Here is a 20,217-nt window from a genome sequence, read left to right as displayed (position 1 = left end):
TACTTGCACTTGCATTCCATTGGCTGAAACATAACCAGACAGTCACACACCTAATATTAAGGATGGCTAGAAAATACACAAGACTTGGGTGCTCAGCAGAAGAAAAAAAAGCCTGTTGAGTAGTTAGCCTTACTTCCCATCAATAGAGCACTGAAGCTCACTGCTTTATTTCTGCTCTTCACTAGGTTGATTTCCTGCATCAGGCTGTCCACCACTGCTGTTACATTTGCCTGGACCTCCACATGACTGGCTCCTTCTTGTCAATCATACATCAGCTCAAATGTCACCTCCTCAAACAGGGCTTTCCTGGGCACCCAATCAAAAGTAACCTCCACTCACCAGTTACTTTCTGACATTTCCCCTGTTGGAAGTTTGTCATGCACTTATGTTAGGATCTGAATCAGTCTTGCTATTTCTGTACTTGTTTATCAGTCTGTACATTAAGAAAGGGCTTTCTTGTTGGCTTGGGTGATAAAGAATCTGCCTGCAACTTGGGAGACCCGGATTCAATCCCTGGGTCGGGAAGATGCCCTGGAGAGAAGGGAATGGCAACCCACTCCAGTGTTCTTTCCTGGAGAATTCCATGGACAGAGGAGCCTCGTGGGCTCTAGTCCATGGGGTCACAAAGAGTTAGACACGAGTGATCAACTAATACTTTCACTTTTCCTTAAGAAATCTATGAGTGCCTGAGCCTGGCACTGACACACTAGTATTTTTGGAAGAATGAATGAATGAATCCTTCTCTATGCATTTGCCAATTCACCAAACATCATCTGAACCATGGAGAAGGAAATGGCAACCCACTCCAGTATTCTTGCCTGGAGAATCCTGTGGACAGAGGAGCCTGGAGGGCTGCTGTCCATAGGGTCGCCCAGAGTCAGAGACGACTAAAGCGACTCAGCATGCCTGCATGCATTAGAGAAGGAAATGGCAACCCACCCCAGAATTCTTGCCTGGAGAATCCCAGGGACAGGGGACCCTGGTGGGCTGCCGTCTATGGTGTCACACAGAGTCGGACATGACTGAAGCGACTTAGCAGCAGCAGCAGCATCTGAACCATGCAAGCCCCAGATGAGATTTCCATAGCGCAAAAACACACATCACTTTGTGGTTCCACTGTGTCTTCTGGTAGGCCCCATACTGTCACGAGCACTGACACCAAAACCTTTGAGCCTTTTGCTGTGGGTCCTAAAGCTCTGATCCTTCTGACCTGTACCTTTCCATCCGCTGTTACTGTCCTAGTGGTAATCTCAGAATTTATTCCTGTTAAAACTCTTCATTTTATGTAAATGATACAGTTTGTCTCTGGGAGTCTTTAATGATCCCATTGTATTGGTTCTTCCATCCAAATTGAGTCAGTACATAAATGGGTGCACCCCACAGGGAATGGGAAGCAAAACAGTGTTCTTTTGGCTCTAGCTGTCAGCCTTGCCCCAAACTTAACATTTCAGATACTGTCCTTGTTCAGCTAACTCCAGACAAAATTAATAGGCCCTTGAGCCCAACCTGTCCTTATTAATCTTGAGTCTCAGACTCTCAGGAGCTTTGTTCTTCCTGACACGGCCCGACAAGGTCGCTGTCCTGCCCACGTGTTCCTCCTCCCACCCCTTCTACTCGTGCCCTGCGGAGCCTCTGGAATTTCTACGGGGCCCTTGGGTGTCAGTCACTAGGCTTTTCATTAAACATGCCATGATTTTAAGCGTGACTCATTCACTTACTAGCTGTATGATTCTGGGCTTCTGTGTCCTCTTCTCTAAGAAGAGGTGACCATGCTCATTTGAGGGGCTGTTGTGAGAGTTAAAGAAAATAAAATGTGTAAAGCACAGAGCCCATCACAGAGCAGGACTCTAATAGAAAGTTCACATCCTCAAAAGAGGATATGCCTTATGGGTTCACCAGGTCCTTTAGGTCATCACATCCAGCCCTGCCTGTGTTGATGAAGGAGAGTTGATGCCCCTTTCCTTAGGAATGTTTCCACCTTGGGCATACCTCAGCCATCATCTGGTGCACTCACTACTGCAGACAGAGGCAGAGCACTGATGCTCCACCAGGCATGGGCTTTACCATTCATGATGATGTCTAAAAACAGGGTTCAGGTGGGCTTCAGTCCTTTTCCTGGGAAAGGATCAAGAGTCAATAGGCTGTTGACCCAGGAGTTCCTATGACCTCTTCACCCCCCTGTCTTAAAGACTTGACCAATATCAAGTTCTGAAAGCTCTCATAGAGCAAACAGAAGAACCCATCAGTCATCTGAGACACAGTTCTACCAACGGCCCATCCTGGGATGCACCATCCCTGGCTGGAGGGGGCCTGTGACACTGGACACGGGCCACTTTCTTCTCGCTGACTAGGAAGAGAGGTGAGAAGCCTGCAGGTCTGCTGATAGATCAGGTACAGCCAGGGCAAAACCAAGTCAGGACAGGAGTTGACAATAGCCATCTCACATCCTCCCATCTCCCCCAGCCAGCTCGAGCTGTCTTTGTCCTGGGAGATTCCCTTCTGTACTGGTTGCAGAGAAAAGACCAACACAATAGTGGAAGAGAAGGCAGCTGAAAGGTATTTCCTCTAGGAATAAAAGTAGCTGGTAAAAAAAAATGAAAGGAATCTTATTCTTTTCATTGGGGCTTTTTTTTTTTCTTATGAATCATTGTATCAGAAAGGTCACTCTTTGAGGCTGATTGCTTTCATTGGAATGCATTTGCTTTCCACTCCTCAGTCGTGGGGCCTGCACATCACAAAACAGAGAAGCTGACGAGATGACTACTCTTCTAAAATCTTAAATTGCAACCATGTGAATAGCTAAAATAAAGCTTTCTGGGGCTCTGAAGTTCTGGCCTTTTAAAAAATTGAATTTATAGGTTACTCTGCTTTCAGATGTCCCTTCCCAATTCTGGTTTGTGAAAAGAACCATAAACCCCAAGTGAGAGGATGGTTTTCCAGAGCCTCTCAGGAGGCAGCAATTCTAGTTCATCCATCCATATACTCATCATGCATCCACCCATCCATCCACCCATCCAGGCATTCATCTGTTCTTGCAACAACCATTGGCTGAGTGCCAGTATCTGGCCTGTACAGGATCAGTATAGCCGGAAATTCATAGTGGTGGTCCCTGGTCTTGTGGAACTGGTATTGAAGGTGGGTGAACTAGTAAACCAGTGCAGCAGGATGATTTGTTAGAAATACACTATAACCTCATTTAGAAATGCTGTTGTTGTTCAGTTGCTAAGTCGTGTCCATGATATTTCCCAGACAATACTGGAGTGGCTTGCCATTTCTTTCTCCAGAGGATTGTCTCAACCTATGGCCTGAACTCACATCTCCTGCTTTGCGGGTGGATTCTTTACCACTGAGCCTCCTGGGAAGCCCCCGTTTAGAAATACACTATATATTTGCTAGAAATATGCTATAACTTCGTTTTGCTTAAATATACTATAAATGTGTCTTATTCCCCTAAAGAGATATTTAGGGTATTCATTCCTGAAGTCTTGGGTTTCTTTAACCTATCGGATATATATATGAATAAGTTTTTGTTTTAAAATTTTGGGGTGAATGGTCCCTCACTGCCCACTGAGGGTCACCCTGCAGCCACTGTTTTCAGCCTACACAAGGCTTTTAAAGACACTGGATGTGGGCAGGTGAGAGACCCCAAATAATCCTGACGTTAACCACTCACCCTCTGCAGGCAGTTGAGTTTGTGAATGTTCTCTATATACACAGTGAAGAGAAATTAGGCTGGCAGAAGTTCTCAACCTTGGCTGCAAGTTAGTCACCTGGAACTTTTAAAAATCACTATGCCCAGACTGCATCCAGACCAATTAAATCAGAGAAGCTGGAGGTGAGAGCCAAGTATCAGTTTTTAAAGTTCCCCAGAGGCATCCAATGAGAACAGCTAGTCTTAGCAGAAGAGCTGGCAGCTTTAAATACTGACGGTTGAAAGAAGAATTATTCCAGCCCTTTAAGATGGGTTGCAGAAAGGGAGGGTTTGGGTTTCTGTTCCTAATGGGAGCCAGATCATCATCACAGGGTCCTTCCCAGGAAAGCAGCGATGTCATTAGCAGCAGCAGCAGACCAAGAGGAACAGGCAGCCACCATGGTTCATGGAAGCCCCAGGGCACTTGTCTGAGGAGAACCCAGGAATGGCAAGATCTTGTGGGAAGAACCTCAGGGCTGGATTTTATATTATTTAGGAAGTTTAGGACATGTGTCCCTTTTTGTACCTCAAGTATCATGTAAGTAATTCACCCCTTTTATCCACTCAGTGGTCAGCTAGGGTAGCAAGTGCTAAGAAGGAGACAGACCTTTGGTTGTTGTAAAAGAGGGTCCCAAGCTAGCTGGTAATCTCTCTTTTTACCAGTACCCATCAGCCAACTGTACCTGCCTCGGCTCCCAGCCACACCCCACTGGGTCACATCCTCTGAGCACTTTAACTCCAAAGCAGAGAGAAGTGGTAAGTTGGGAACACTGGGCTCCAAGTATCCAAGTTCTCCTAAGACTTAATTCTTCCTTTAACTACAAATTTCAAGGATGATGCTCTTCCTTAGGTCCCCTTCCTCCTACCCTGTTGCCCTCTGTACCCTCTCCCCGTTGCAGACTCCAGCTTCCTTTCCAAACAAAGAAGGTAAAATTGTCTGAAATGTTTGCCCAGCCCCTTTCCTTTCTGCGAAAACGGAATTTTCCCACCCCTCTGAATTTCTCCTGCAGCATGTGGCTTTAAGAACCTTCCCTTGCTTACCATTAGGATCATTCACCATATTTCATAGAAATAAAAAACTATAAGCTTGTTCTCTCTGTTGGCACAGCCTACAAGGAACAGCTGGCAGCTTTGTAAATGACTCCATTAAATCCCATCTCTGTAGTGGGGCAAAGATTTCCACAGCCCAGTGCTTCTCAACCTCGGCTGCAGTTGGCATCATCTAGATGAATTTTTAAAAATAAGATGCCTAGGTCCACAGCTTACCTCCATAGATTTTGTTTTAATGAGTCTGCGAGGGACAGGGAGGGCTGTACATGAGAACTGACTTCTCAGCACTCCATGTGATTCTACAGGGTGCCCAGGGTGGAGATCCCCTGTGGTGGAGCTGACAAATGTCTTGTCTGCCCAGGGAGCGTCTCTGAAGTGCCATGATCAGAGATGCAACTTGATGAAATAAAGCTACATCACTCATCCTCCAGGGGGTCTGCAGGTTCCCATCTGGCGCTCTCACTGCCTCCAAACTCACCTCCAGTTGGTATAGGTACTGCTGCAGCCACCCCATCTCTATGCTAATATATGTTCCAGGGTAAAATATCTTTACTTGATATACTTTTCAATCAGCAAACCCTCTCTAACCATGTAGAATAAGACGGGTGCAGCATACATAATACCCAGCTCTTGCCCTTCCTCAAAGAGCCACATGTCCAACTGGGGAGATGAGCAGGTGATCAAAGGCTGACCTGTATGCTAATGCATATAAATTCAGGGTGTACAATGGACTTCCAGGGAAGGGGCAACAACGGGTACTGTAGTAGCGACAGCTGCCTGGAGGAGGCAAGTCAAAAGTAGGGTGAAGAATAGAGAACAGTAAGGCCAAAAGGAGGGCTTCCTAAGGAAAGGCAAAAGAGAAAGGACAGCCCAAGGGCTGGAAAAGGTGCAACAATGGGAGGAGATGATGAGAGAAATCAGGTAGAGAAAAATGGGTCTAATCCCACTAACCTATCACAACACCGTGAACTGAGGCCACTACCATTGCCTCTCTAGAACTTTGCACCTGCTTCGTCCTTATCTGTAGAGGCCCTGCCTCTGGGAGGGATACAGGCAGTAGTAGGAGAATGAGTGTTCATCATTTGCTGAACAATAATCTAAAATATCGCTCACACCCAGCCAATTAAAAAAAATTCCTTAGTATCAGCTGATTTCCAGACCACCATATTTCACAAATGTCCTTTTTATAGGCTGTTGGTTCAAATGGAGACCCAAACAGTGTCCATATATTGCAATCAGTTGATGTCTCTTAAGTTTCTTTTCATCCAGAACTTACTTCCCCACCCCCATTATTTTTCTTATGTCATTTCTTTTTCAAAGAAGTCAGGTCATTTGTCCCATAGCATTTCCCTCATTCTGAAGTTAACTCTCTACATCCTCATTTGAGGTGTAATTTAAAAGCATAAACAAACAAAAACAGACAGGGAAGAGGCAGGGAAGCCTACCTAAGAAATATTCTCTAGAAAAAAAGAATAACCAAACCACTAGCTTCCATTTATGTTAGTCCCTAAGAGGGAAAAGTAGAATGAAGCTCTTTCCATCCCAAGCCGACTCATAGTTCCAAACTTTGGAAACTTCTTGAGAAAAACAGTTAATGGAAAGAAAGGACACATGAGCTAGGAAGGAAATGGCACTGAAGTTTGAACCAGCTCAGAAGAGGTGAAGAAGAATCACAGCTGTGAAAGAAGTATTTCAAGTGGTCCCATCCTCTGCGGACACCTTTTGGGGGCAGAAGAGATCAAAGTCTTGTTCAGCCATAGACAGGGACCTACATTGCCTCCTGCAGGTGAAACTCCTTCAATGCCAGTGATGAAGTCTCAGCTGGGATTTCCTTCAGAGCTTTGGAGAAAGCAGGAGTGAAGGAATAGCTTCAGTACTGTGTGTGCTAACTCGTTAGAGGAGAAACGAGGTTTAAAATGTCCTGAGCCAGAAGTCAATCAGTAAAAAAGCCTACAAATCATCAGATACACACAATTGATGGTGAAGGCAAGCATTCTCATTGACATTAGTTCAAATGGAAGTTCTCTCCTCTCAAGAAGACACTTAAGAAAACTGTGTATAAAGTTATAACTGCACTGTATATTTTCTCTGGGGTAATGGGAATTGGCTAAAATATAATTGCTTCCATTTTTCTGTTTGTACAACACAATCTTGTAGCGATACTATAGTGTGTCTATGTCTGATGCTTGTTGTTGTTTGGTTGCTAAGCTGTGTCCAACTTTTTTGTGACCCCATGGACTGTACCCTGCCAGACTCCTTTGTCCACAGGATGTTTTTAGAGGCAAGAATACTGGAGTGAGTTGCCATTTTCTACTCCAGGGGATCTTCCCAACCCATGAATCAAATCTGTGTCTCCTGCATTGGCTGGTGGATTCTTTACCACTCCAGGGAAGCCCGTCTGATGTTTATACATCCCAAATATCAAGATTAAAACATAAATTTTGATCAACTCTGTTGGAGGAAGCAATAGCTTATCTTTTTAATTTATTTGCAAAATATTATGAAATGACAATTTTACAGAGATATAACCAAAGAGTATGAAGCCAAGATATGTAGGAAGTTGAAAGTACCATAGAGGTGTGTTAAAAAGAGCTATTTAGTGAAAACATTATACCATCTTTTTGAACTTGAGGATGTTTGTGGTATTTGGCAACTTATTTAAATTTGTGTTTTGTTGTTATTTCTTTTCATATTTCACATATTCATTTTTGTACCAAAAACACAAAAAATAAAAAAAGACTTAGGCAGAAAAAAAGTGAAAGTTATAAAATAGATGAATTAAGGAGTGATAATCAGCGTTGCACAGTTTGATTTAACAAAATACTTCTTTTAAATAGACAATATTCTCTGGGGGCACTTTAATTATGACTTCACAAAATATTACAGAGGCGAATAGACCTGAGGTGATCCTGTGCACCTCATTCCTCAGATAGCCGAGAAAAGGACTCCAGGTCCAAAATGACACTGGGAGTTCTGCAAAGGCAGAATTAGAACCCAGGACCCCCATCCCCTGTCCACATGCTCCTGCGTCCACATGCTCCTGCTTCCACAGGTTTACATGCTGTGGAGAGGTGCGTGGGCTTTTCTGGGTGGCTCAGACAGTAAAGAATCTGCCTGCAATGCAGGAGACCTGGGTTCATTCCCTGAGTCAGGAAGATCCCCTAGAGAAGGGAATAACAACCCATTCCAGTATTCTTGCCTGGAGGAGGAGCCTGGTGGGCTACAGTCTATGGGGTCGCAAAGAGTCAGACATAACTGAACAACTAACACTTAACTTAAAGCCATAATTTACCCTGAAACACACACATTAACAAAAAAAACCCTACACCTCTGGGCCACAGCTCTAAGTTCCCCAAGCTAAGCAGGCAGAGGGTAGGGCTTTTTCACCTGACTGTATTTTTCGCGGGTGATGTAGATACCATATACATCTACCTAGGATGGTATCCAGTATGAAATAGACGTTCAGTACATAGTGTCTGTTACTGTTACATGAATTTTCTCCCCATAGGTTCTGTGTCCTCAGCAGCTTACTGCTCATAGATACCGGTAAAATGCTGTGATTTACACAAACACGTAAATCATAGCATCTCAAAACAGTTTCATTTTATTAGCCCCTCACGGCCAAGGTTAGATCCACCTATAATTGTAAACCCTGAGGCTGTGGATCATACAAGTAGTATGACTTCCTACCTTACACCCTTCCTATTGCCATGGTCTGACTCCCACCTACCTGTCTTTACTGCCGCAGGAGAGGCTGCCTCAGCAGATGCTGCAGGTGCCCCCTGCTGGCCAAACCGAATATCACAGCCCAGGTTACCCTCCCTTCTGAGATTCTGGCTCAGATTCTGGCTCCTCTCCAGCAGTTTAGCACCTGTACGAAAGATGTGGGGCTAAAGTAGAACTTTAGTAGAACTTCCTACACATGGAGGGGAAGGAAAGTATTCCATGAGACTGTCCTGCACATGCTCAGTTGAGACTATGGCATCCTCAAGATCCTGAAACCATGAAGCCTCGTTTTGGAGCCTAGAGAAGGGCCTTGAAATTTAACATGAACGGACATTTCCTGGGAATCTTGTTCGAACACAAATTCTGATTAGCTAGGTCTAGGTTGGAGCTTGGGGTGCTGCGTTACTAACAAGGCTCCAGGTCACGCCAATGCTGCTAGTCCAAGGGCCACACTGAGTAACGAGACCGTAGATGAAAGTGCATGTACTTTGAAGTCAGATAGAATGGTCTGAACCCCGTTTTTACTCACCAGCCATATGACCTCAGATAAAGATGGTTAAATCATCTTGAACCTTGAATTCTAGGTCTATAAAATGAGCATGCACACACCTGACTGCATTTCTCGCGGGTGATGTAGATACCATTTACATCTACCTAGGATGGTATCCCCCTGGAGAAGGAAATGGTAACCCACTCCAGTATTCTTGCCTGGAGAATCCCATGGACAGAGAAGCCTGGCAGGCTACAGTCCACGGGGTCGCATAGAGTCGGACACGACTGAGTGACTGAACGGAACGGAGGATGGTATCCAGTATGCAATAGACGTTCAGTACATAGTGTCTGTTACTGCTGCATGAGTGTTCTCCCCATAGGTTCTGTGTCCTCAGAAGCTTGCTGCTCATAGATACTGGTAAAATGCTGTGATTTACACAAACATGTAAATCATAGCATCTCAAACTTATGGACATCACAGTTTCATTTTATTAGCCCCTCACGGCCAAGGTTAGACCCACCTATAATTGTAAACCCCGAGGCTGTGGATCAGTTAGATTTGGGTCCTTAACAGTGGTCTCAGGCGGCTCTGATAAATGTACATCTTCTCTCACACCCAAACTGGAAAGACACAGAAGAAGTAAGATTGATGCCTCACCACCACGCTGGAGGTGAGCCCTATTTCACATGTGCTCCAGGCAGACAATGGAACGTGACCTGCACAGAAAATCTGCAGAGGAGCATGTAGAAACACTCAGTTCTGTGAGCTGGAAGGCCTGGGTTCACATACTAGCATCGGTGCTCTGTCACGGAGCCACCTCAAAGAACCCTCTAAGTTATCTGAGCCTCAATTTCCTCATCTTTAAAATGAGATGATGAAAATAATGCAGCCAAATTAGACACAGAATGTGAACTGCTTTTAAAATCACCATCCCCATCACCTTGGCTCCTTTTGTGTGAGAAGGGTTAGAATTTAAGATAAATGGGGAGGGATCCTTTCTCCATAATAGTTCTGAACCCAAGAACCCAGCAGTTTAGAGGCAGCAGATGTTGCAGAAATATTTATTTGTGAATCAATATAAACTGAGGTTTATTTTACATCAGCGTTTAGGTTATAGAGTGGCAAAAGTCCATTCCCCCCCTCAGTTTGGGTTACACTTTGAAGCAGGGAGTGATTGAAACACTGTAATCCCATCTCCATAGCAGAGCCTGTAAGAGCCTTCCGCCATGACCCTCTCCAGCGCATCACTGACTCCATCCCCAGTAACTCCAAACTGCCAAGTCCTGGCGCCCTTTTACACCTCTGCGCCTTTTCACGTGCCCCTACCTTGTCCTTTCCCTCAATCCTCCCCAAACTTCTGACTCAAGGACAAGTCAGGGCTTTTGATTTCAACAGAGTCTGTCCCTTGGTGACATAAGCAGTAGAATAGCATATCAGAGGATATCGGGGAGCTGAGAGAATCACCTAGAAGGCTGGAGAGAGTGACTGGGCAGGGGGAGGGTGATGTAGGAAATCACAGTCAAAACCATAGCCAAGACTTCAGTGCAAAACAGCCTAGGGACCACCCTTCTGCTGCCACTACCAAGCACAGGAAGCCGTAAGTGTGTGTTCCACCATTGCCCCCCACCAAAGACTGGCACTCCCCCCACCCTCCCACCCCCATCACCAATCCAGGAAATGAGACTGGGCAGCTGCAGAGACTGGGTAGACCTGTGCAGGTGGGTAAGTCTGGGGGACTTTGCCCTTCTTACCAGGAAGGCAGAAAATGGGGAAATTGGGCTTCTCAACTTCTGTGGTAGAATCCTGCCTTCCAGCCAGACCCACTCAGGTAAAGGGCTCTGAAACCAGGCAACCACATAGATAACAGATGCATGTCCACAAGCCTAGCATCACGATGTGCCAAAACTTCCCTGCTATACTTTTCTCTGTGTCCCAGAGCTGTATTCCCAGCACCCCTTAAATCTGATCATGTGGTTTTATATTTTTCTAACCAGGTTTCTCTGACTGCCTTAGGACAGACTCCCCCAAAAACAGACCTTGGGAGGAGAAATCTCATACAAATGATTTATGAAAGAAATTCTCCAGGAAAGATACATGAGGGAGTGGGAAAACAGGACAGGAAGAAGAGAAAGCCAACAAGGAGGCGATCTTGGGCAAAAGTAAAACAGGGTGGCTTCAAGCTGACCTCCACAGGGGACCTCAGGGGGGTAAACTATGTCTCAGAATTGACTCAACCTAAGGTGAGGGGCTGGGTTCCCACACTCAGTACCCAATGGGCATTGGTTAATGGCAGCCAGGGTTGGAGAAGGAAGGAATAAGTCTAAGGCACATCCTTGCACAGTGGCTCCTGTCGCCCTAGCACCATGCTCCAAGCAGAGTGGCAGGTGCCACTGTGCTATTGAAAGCACAGTGTTGACTGTGGCAAAGATAAAACGGGTCCAAGGGGATGGACAGAGCTCTGACTCTGTCTGCTCCAGTGGCCTCGTTACACTGGAGCCCCCTCAAGATCACTGCCTGGTGCTGATTTAGCCTTATGTTCCCAGCACCCAACACAGGGCAGGAGCTTAGAAGGCATTGACAAAATGTTGAAAAAGTGAATAAATGCTGGCTGTAAGGGGCTTATTGCTTCCGGGGTGCAAAACAAAGCCAAAAGATGAATGCAGACCTTGACGGGGGGCAAGCAGGCAAGGGTCAGGGAATTCCAACCTGGGATTTATATTCTCTTCATTATCTTGCAAGTCCTGGCCACACTGTCTCTGACAAAGGAAAGAATTCGTGGCATTCCCAAGGTCAGAGGGGACTTGTCTTTAGAAAGGGTCTAGTGTGAAGTACCCTTGTCTCTGGAAGGTGAAAGAGCATTTGGAGTTCTCGGGCACAGCTGTCCCACAGCTACCCATCCCCTCAGGAAGAGCCTAGAAGCCGGAGCTAATGCAGATGGTTTCTGAAGTCACATACAATACCCTGAGGACACAGGTGATTTGCTACAATAGTACTTCTTGTCGCCTACTAGCAGGTGGAAGGCAGGACTGGACAGGCTTGTAAGCCCCTGACGGATGTGCTTTCACAGTAGAGCTCCCAGAAGAATTCACCCCAGCTGACTCAGGAGAGAGTTATTTTTAATCCTGTGCCTTTGGATTGGCCAACCTTAGAGAAAGAACAGAGCTGGTGGGGTGCGGGCAGAGGGGAGGGGGCAATCTCCTCCTCCCACTTTAGTATCAAGAAGAAGGCAGAGTGTTTTAGCATGGGCTTGATTTGGGATGCCAAAGAGATCTGTGTTCTTCCAGTCTGAGGCACAAATGGTAGCCCTGTGAGTGTGGCAGACCCCCGAGAGAAGGGACCACTGATTAAGGGTCACCGTGGCCCAGGTCATGTCATCAGCAGGCCAGTGCGGAACACCACCATTGGCCTCTGGAGTTAGGGCCACTGTGATGGTTAATTTTATGAGCCAACTTGGCTGTGCCACAGTACCCAGATATGTGGCCAAGGATTTTTGCAAGAGTTTTTGGATGTGATAAACATTTAAGTTGGTGGACTTTGGATAAAGCTGCTTGCTCTCCATGATATTGGTAAATCCATCCTGGGAAGAAGAGAGACTGGGAATTCACTGACTAACCTGAAATAACCAAATTTTATTCAGAAAATGGGGGCTTGATATAAATTAGGTTTAATTGCAGAAAATTAAAGTGGCATTTCTCACACAGTTACCTAAATCATGAAGATAGTACATGCCATCATTGTCACAAAGACAGCATATCCACACTGTCTTGTGCCCCACAGAGGGACACTTAACCTCAGAAACACAGAGTCTCCACTTACTTAAAATAGACTGATCCTGAGGTCCAGCCCAGACCAAGGTGTTAGCATCCCTAGAGAAGGAACATTACTGTCTATTTGGTTTTTTGTTTTGTTTTCAGGATCCCTGGAAACTGCTTTAGATCATCCTGTTCATGCCCATCATGTAACCCTGTGAATGGACAATTTCCTGGCTGGGCAGACAAAAACAGAACTGAGGTCCCTTCCCCTCTTTGCTGGTTTGTTTCCCTTTTGTTGTGCAAAGTTTCAAATACAGTCCAATTAGACTCAGCCTCCAGTCCAAACTATAGTTGAGCTTCACTTCTTCCTTCTAATCTGCAGAATTTACACTAGAAACTTCATTCCCTGCTCAGATTAACCAGTGAGGAAATGACAACCATTTTAAATGGCCATCCCCTTGTTCTGCCAAAACCATAAAACAACTACACAAAGAAAATGGACAGAGTTGCCTGGTAGGTGGGACACAAAGTCTCCACAGTGTCCGAGCAGCAGAGCCCTGGCTTCCCAGGCAGGGACACTGAGCCACAGGTTGAGGGGAAAAAACCCTAGTGATGCTCAGACTGCACTGACTCCAAGTGTGTGCTTCTCTGATAAATTTCCCTTGTCTCCTATTATTGCTTTGTCTTTGGAAATTCAAAAAAGGAGAAAATCTATACCATGAGAAAAGTGGAGAATGTTAGAAGTGAAATAAACCTTTAACTAGAGATTGTTCAAATGATCACTGCCAGAAATGTATGAAGAATGGGCTCAGTGCTAAAAATGATGATACTGGAAAATCCATGAAAAGCAGCATAAACTAAAGAATGTCGGAATGCAGAGGATATGGTGGTCTGCCATCCGGGGGTCCAGTGACCACCGCCAGGTGGTCTATTGCCTCAGGTACGGGGACAAAGTTGAGGGTAACCTTGTGGTGGAGGCGCCAAAACACTACAGCCAAGTTTAAAAGCCAGAGGCTGGGTCATAAGATATGGCCTCTGCCTTCAAAAGCAAAATAAAAAGATCTGTTAATGGACTTCACAAGTGGACCTAGAAAGGTGACTGTGGTGGATGGAACAGAATAGCAGGCAGAGACACTATCTCTGAATACGTACAGGGACTCAAGGTTGGCAGGAAAAGCTGGGACACCTTCAAACTAACTTTGCCCCCCTACCCAGATACACTCTTGATGACTCCACCTTTGGTGGCTGTCCTGTGTAGATTTCACCAAGAGTTTCAGACCCTCTGGCCATAGGCCAATTCAGCCACTGGGGCACCCAGCAGAGATTAGAAACAGGGAGGAGGGTGAAGGCAGGCTATTTATTTCTTGCCCCGGCTGCCTCCCTGCAAGGTCACCTCAGCTGGCTCTGTCCCCGAACACAGTCCTGACCTGCACAGAATGGCCGGCTGTACATGTACCTCCCTCCACATGCTGTAACTGCTCTCCCCTCCCCACATCATGAGGGCCTGGGGGTAACAGGTGGGATGCCACTAAGCCACACAGAGGTCACTGCCCTTTCCACCATGGGTCCCCTACATCCCCACCTTTGTGAATAAAACCTCATCCGGTGACCCTTGTTGAGGCCCCCTCATCCTTCCTATTGGGACCCCACCTGACGCAGATACCAACAAACAGCCCCTAGATCTTTTCCTGGCATTCTCAGGTGTCACTGAAAAAAAAAAAATCACATATGCAATGGGGGAGAAAATGATTCCATCTGAAGAAAAAACTGAGACCAGACAAAAAGCTTATAAAAGCCTATGAAATGTATCTCCTAACTTTTTCCCCTTTTTGAGTCACCATTGTACTTGTGAGTGCAATTGGTTAAAAATTAGTGTTCAAAGGCTTTGAAAATTGTTGGGAGAAATGGTTCCTCCCTTAAACCAATAACTGAATTGCTTAATTGAGAACATAAATCTCTGTTGTGAATATTGACGGTTTCTCTTTAAGGGCTCTGTATGCTACACTACCAGCCTGGGCTCCACTGTTTTATAGACGTGTCAGGTAAGTGCTTTTAACACAAAGTATTCCTCCCTTGCTATGTACTAAGTAATAAAAGTTGTTCCTAAAATGATTTTTGTGTTTTTGTTTCAGCTATGAGTTAGCCTCTGTTTTTTAAGGTTAAGAATGTTTCTAATGCAGAGTGTTGTTAATTAGTTTTCCCCTGGTCCTTGTGTTCAGGGATTCCATGCCTCCTGAACAAATTGCTAAGCGGTTAATGGAAAACGATATTTTGTTAGGCAGACTGGGGAAAGTGTCTGATTGATTCCTAAAACAACGTTTTAGAGTGGGGCCCTAGGTTGCTAGATCACGTATGTTCGTATGGATTTAGTTATTTGTTCAAATACTAATTTTTGTATTTCAGCATACTATTTTGGTTGTTCTGTTTGTTTTTATTTGCTTGTAAGCCACAGTGTTCTTTACTTTTCAAGAAGCCCTAGAAACTGAAAATGAGGAGAGAGGGCTCATTAGCTCATAGAAGTTTCCGTAGTTCTGTTCAACAACCACTAGTAGAAATAGAAGGCTGAAAACAATACACATGCAACACGTAAGGCAGGGGGCCCCACCTTATTAAATTGCCCAGCAGCCATGCAAGGGGAAAAGAATCACTAAAGAAAGGCAAAATGACAAGCAATAATTACAGCCAATCAGAACAAGCCAAATGGGAAAAACCCACCAAAACCCCATAAAGATGTGAGAATTAAAAAAGGAATTAAACAGAGTCATACCAGCATAAATAGCAATATGAAACATCAGTTAGAGTCAGGAAAAGATAGATGAGGAAGAAACCAAGTTATGGAAGGGCTAGGCTGAGTTTTTGGCCAACACCCAAGTTAAGGGTACAAATTGCTTGCAGAAGTGTCCAAGACACTTGGCTGATGACTGAGAATCTAAGCAGAATGAGTCCCTTATGATGAGTTTAGTTGTACAGATGTTCAGTTTGTGTGATAAGGGAGGGGTAGATTACAGAAGCTAAAATGTCCCCTCCACACACACACACACACATACATGCAGCCCAAGTTTGGTTATGAGGGACCTTGTAGATCACAGAGACTTTTAAAAGTCTTTTTCCTGGAACATATGCATACATACACTCATGCACTTTTATACTGCCATACCATTACTTATGCCAGTTTTTTCCTGTTTCTAGAAGCCTCTTTTATTCTTCAACCATTTAGATTTGGATGCATATTGGTGACTCTAAATGAATTACTCTTCCCTGTACTCTGCTTCTTCCTCCTGCCTAGATGGGGGATGCAAGATGAGGTGTCCATGGAGGGGAGAAGCCCTTTGGTGAATAGGTTAAGGGTCCACCATAGATAAGCTTGCTACCTCCCCCTTCTACAGAACATGGAGGCTTCTGAAGCCTTCTCTCCTTCAACTCACCCAGCATGGGGTCACTTTGATTGCTGAGCCTCTAACATGCGATGCCACTAGGGTAACAAATTTTCCTTCAGAAGAGTATCTGGAATAACCATTTTTTGAAGGGGGTTTTTTTTTTAAGATTTTTATTTTTATTTATTTTTTAATTGAAAGAAAATTGCTTTACAATGTTGTACTGGTTTCCGCCATATAACAATGCAAATCAGCCAAATATCACCTCCCTCTTAAGCCTCTGTCCCCTGCTCCCATCCCACCTGTCTAGGTCATCACAGAGTGCCAGGCTGGGCTCCCTGTGTTATACAGCAACTTCTGACCAGCTATCTATTTTACACATGGTAGTGTATATATGTCAGTTTGGCTGTGCCAGGTCTTAGCTGCAGCACATGGGATCTTTGATCCTCATTGCCACATATGGGATCCAATTCCCTGACCAGGGATCGAGCCCAAGCCCCCCACATTTGGAACGCAGAGTCTTAGCCACTGGACCACCAGGGAAGTCCCTGGCATAACCACTTTTGAGTCTGTCTCTGGCTCTGCAACTTCACCATTGTCCACATTATACAGTTTCCTAGAGTATAAGCTCATAACCCAGCAAGTCCATTAGCTCATCCTGTGAGATGATGTTAGAAATGGACATGGACTATTGCCCACAATGGCAACACTCACAGCTGATCTTAGCATGGTCAATGGAGAAGGGACATTCAGCTGTTATTAACTGTTTATCATGGATCCCATACTTTACAGACATCATCTTTATAAAGCCCACCAGTAAAAGCCCTCCTGGAATACATGTGTAACCAAAGTTAGAGTGATCAGCTGGTTGCAGCAAGGGGGAGCACATACCAGAAGAATTGTGAGAGTTAGATGAGATAACTTGTTGGAACTGAAGTTGATCACAGCGTAACCTTGGCAGGGATTGGTCAGAATCTATAAACTAGGGAGTTGCTAAAACACCCAAGAGATCTTTAGAACACATGAGTCATGTAAATACACACCCAAGTTCATAGCAGCATTACTCACAACAGCCAAAAGGTTGAAGCAACACTGATGTCTATCAACAGAAGAATGGATAAGCAAAATGTATACACATACGATGGGATATTACTCAGCCTTAAACAGGAAAAGAAATCTGATACATGCCACAATATGCATGAACCTTGAAGAAATTATGCCAAGTGAAACAAGCCGATGACAAAAAGGCCAATTCAGTGATTCCACCTACATGAGGTACCTAGAGTCATCACGTTAATTCAGACAGAAAGTAGAAAGGTAGTTGCCAGGGGCTGGAAGGAGGGGAGAACAGGGAGTTACTGTTTAATTTGTTTCGTGTATCTCTTTTGCAAGTCACAGAACAGTTTCGCCAAGATGTGATTTTTGTTTGAATTCTCAGTTCCCCCACTTCAGACTAGCCGTTAGCAGAGCTGTTTTTGAGCTTATCGGTCTTGCTTGTTTATTCCTCTTAACAGCTGAAAGTAGTGGATTCAGGATTCCAACCCAAGGCAGCTGTGATGCTCAGCTTGGGCTTTTCAGCCATAGGACTCCCCTAATGGTGAAAGCGGCCTTTTGAGATCCACACAGTCCATTTGTCCCCAATCCATAGCAAATGCAATTTGACAACAGCGACTATTCCAGGCACCATAAAACATACAGGTATATGGCATCACTTGGCCTCTAGGACCGCACAGACTGAAGGACAAAACAAATAGAACTGTATGAAGTATGATTCATTCGAGAAAGCAAATGACCCTGTGCCCTACTTGTAAAGTATCTCTATAACTGTGATAGTGCTTGCTTATATTTGGTTTAAATCCTTTGACAAAGAAACAGGTCCCTTCTTTGATTACTAGAGATGAGTTTCAAATTTAAAATGGAAACATGTAACACATTTACTTAGGTTTCTTGGACATATAAACAATGGTGTTAGCATCTTTCCTAAGGAGTAGGATTTAGACAAAGCAGAAAAAGAAAGCAAAAGTAATTTCTCACATATACACCGTAACTTAATGCCGGGGTCAGCAAATTTTTCCATAAAGGGCTAGATAGAAAATATTTTAGGCTTTGCAGACCACAAGCGGCCAAAGACTAGGTAAACAGACTAGCAAAGCTGTAGTCCAATAAAACTTTATTGATGGACATTGAAATTTGGATTTAATGTAATTTTCACAGGTCATAAAATATTATTCTTCTTTTTAATTTTTTCCAGCCAACTGAAAATATAAAAACCACTCTTGGCTCAGGCTCTAGAAACACAGCAGAGAGGCCGAATTTGGCCTGCAGCTCTAATTTGCAGGGCTTGCTTCTCCAATTGTGACCAAAGGTCCAGCAACATTGACAGCACCTGAAAACTTGTTAGAAATGCACACCTTCAGGCCCCACCCCGCAGCCACTGGAGGACATTTTTAAGAACATCACCTGTGTTTATTTACATATCCGAGATTGAAAAGCACTGGTGTGAGGTCTACACCGGCTCCAAAGCCAGATTGGTGAATCCCAGTGCTGTAAGACAACTTCTCTGACAAGTGCCCCTGGGAAAGTTCTGAGCTTCTCTTTGCCTCAGTTTCCCCACACACAAGATGAGGATGATACCACTGTCTCCCTCAGCATGGTTGTTAGAATAACACTCACACATGGAACTCAGTATTTGTCGCCACTGTTACAAAATCTCGTGTTATTTTCCCAGAGACTGCTCTGAGACAGGCATTGTGAAGACAGGCCCCGAGAGTTGGAGACACTTGTTTAGAGTCACAAAACAAAGGTCTTTCTGCCTCCAAATTTATCCTGAGGATAATGAAGGATTTAAGGGTACAGAAGTGGTGCTGGAGAAGACTCTTGAGAGTCCCTTGGACTGCAAGGAGATCCAACCAGTCCATTCTAAAGGAGATCAATCCTGGGTGTTCATTGGAAGGACTGATGCTAAAGCTGAAACTCCAATACTTTGGCCACCTCATGCGACGAGTTGACTCACTGGAGAAGAGTCTGATGCTGGGAGGGATTGGGGGTGGGAGGAGATGGGGATGACAGAGAATGAGATGGCTGGATAGCATCACCGACTCGATGGACATGAGTTTGAGTGAACTCTGGGAGTTGGTGATGGACAGGGAGGCCTGGCGTGCTGTGATTCATGGGGTCACAGGGAGTCAGACACGACTGAGCAACTGAACTGAACTGAAGGGGGTATGCCCAGGGACTCAGATCTTCCTATTCATGTGTCCTTTCCTTTTATTTTTTTAAGATTTTTTTTTCATGTAGACCATGTTTAAAATCTTATTGAATTTTTTACAATATTGTTTCTGTTTTATGCTTTAGCTTTTTGGCTGTAAGGCACTTGTAATCTCCAGCCAGGGATCAAACCCATACCTCCTTCATTGGAAGATGAAGTCTTAACCACTGGACAACCAGGGAAGTCCCAACACATGTCCCTTCTAAGGATTCCCTCTCAGTAGCCCCTCGCAGCCCTTGTTCCTTATATATGCCCTCCCCTCACAGTGTACAGCTCCAACTCCACACACAGGGACCTTCCCCCAAATCTTTACCCCAAGTTCCCCTTTCATTCCTTGAAATTTATCCTCCATTAAGTTGCACAGTGTTTTTTTACAACTTCTCCTTCTAGTTGTGGATTGTAAATTTTCTCTCGGCTGAGTCCTGTAGCTGGCTGACTGTTTTTCATTATATTTGTAGGCCTCGGGGAAAAAAATAGGCAATTCCTTTATTTGAGAATCCTGACATTTATTAGCATAATAAAACTCTCAAGATGAGATTGCAGTTTTCCAGACAGTAATTTCATTTGCAGGACAACTTACAAGGAATTTATTTTAAGGCTAGGTAAAACCTAAAATCTATGAGACATGCAGAAAGTGCGGGCCCCAAATAAAAGGAAATAAATGTGCTGGGCATGGAAAACTCAGCTGTTGTCTCTCACAAGTTAATTAGCGGTGACAGGAACAACAGCTTAGGGAATCAAGTTCTCAACCCATCCTGGTCTGCTTTCAAAGCTGCTTTTGAATAGAAGTTTCTTCTTGTTAGTTCCTTATACACCTCGAAAATCATCACATCATATCCCCTTGACACTTGAAACTATTGTCA

The sequence above is a fragment of the Moschus berezovskii genome, chromosome 12, assembly GCF_049115385.1.
Source record: "Moschus berezovskii isolate FMDL1 chromosome 12, NW_MosBer_1.0, whole genome shotgun sequence".
Classification (NCBI taxonomy): Eukaryota; Metazoa; Chordata; class Mammalia; order Artiodactyla; family Moschidae; genus Moschus; species Moschus berezovskii.
Note: the sequence above shows the minus strand (reverse complement) of the source record.